Consider the following 263-nt stretch of genomic DNA (forward strand, 5'->3'; position numbering starts at 1 on the left):
TTCCTTGAAAACTGACCCATGTATACTCTCCAAAAATGAGTGTCTCCAATTTGACAAATTCTGCTGTTCTGCAATGAGGTACCACCTCACACCTGTCAGAATGGCTATCATCAACAATTCAACAAACGACAAGTGCTGGAGAGGATGAGGAGAAAAAGGAACCCTCATGCACTGCTGGTGGGAATGCAGACTGGTGCAGCCACTATGGAAGACAGTATGGAGTTTCCTCAAAAAACTGAAAATGGAACTCCCATTTGACCCTG

Source organism: Myotis davidii, unplaced genomic scaffold, assembly GCF_000327345.1.
Source record: "Myotis davidii unplaced genomic scaffold, ASM32734v1 scaffold249, whole genome shotgun sequence".
Classification (NCBI taxonomy): Eukaryota; Metazoa; Chordata; class Mammalia; order Chiroptera; family Vespertilionidae; genus Myotis; species Myotis davidii.